The following is a 1,086-nucleotide window of genomic DNA, read 5'->3' as shown; positions in this document are numbered from 1 at the left end:
TAGACAGCCATCCTTCAAATTTTCTGACATAGACTGGTGAATGCATCCAAAGTTGCATCTGTTCATTAAAACAAGTCAATCGGTATCACATCAATTCCTGGGGCCTTAATTTTACTAATTCCTTCAATGCAGCCTCCACTTCCTCTTTCATTACCATTCGCTCCTGTACACATGATAGTTCTTGAAATTTTTTAGTGTCAATCATTTCTTTCTGGTACAGTGACTCTGTGTATTCCTTCCAACTTCTTTTGATTCTTTCTGGGTCATTCTATATATTGCCCATGGCATTTTTTAACTTTGTGACACAAGGCTTAATTTTTTTTCAATTTTTTCAGCTTGAGAAATGCAGAGCATTATTATCATTCCCTTATTTTTCTCCAATTCCTTCTCTCTGTACATTCTGGTATAGTATACTACGTCACTTTTTCTTCCTGAGCTATTCTTTGAAACAGTCTACTCAGCTCTTTCACTTACAACACGCCTGTGAGTGAGCCTTTAGCTTGGCAAAGTTTGATCTTGGTAGGTAAGTGTTTGTGATTTACTTGAAAGTTAAGATAAACTGGACATTTCCAATTGTGTTAGCAATCAAGTGAAAACTGATTAACTATATCTGATATCATTTGCATTTAGCTTGGGAGGGAAGCCTCTGTGTGGGCAAACAGGATCTGTTGGGTGGGTCTTGTTATTTAGAGTAGGCTGGGCCCTTGAGCCAGCAATTAGTTGTGTTTAGAAAGATTGTTGTTCTAAGTGGTGTATCACTTCTCTGTCAGTTTGCTATACCACAATTACTTGGGGTTGCTGTGATAATGAAATCTTTGCCACTGATGTATAAAATTGCAAAAGGGTTTACCAGCCATGAATGGGTTTTTGTTGGAACTCCCTGATTAAGACAGACTAGGAAGCAGGATAGGCAATCTTCTTCCTAAATAAAAGGATTTTGAAACCCTTATAAACACTGAAGGCTAAGGTAACATTTTACGTGCATCCAATATTTTTTTATATAGAATATAGAATATAGAATATAGAATATAGAATATAGAATATAGAATATAGAATATAGAATATAGAATATAGAATATAGAATAT

Source organism: Elephantulus edwardii, unplaced genomic scaffold (assembly GCF_000299155.1).
Source record: "Elephantulus edwardii isolate Elephantulus edwardi_28Jun2011 unplaced genomic scaffold, EleEdw1.0 scaffold00229, whole genome shotgun sequence".
NCBI classification, from domain to species: Eukaryota; Metazoa; Chordata; class Mammalia; order Macroscelidea; family Macroscelididae; genus Elephantulus; species Elephantulus edwardii.
Note: the sequence above shows the minus strand (reverse complement) of the source record.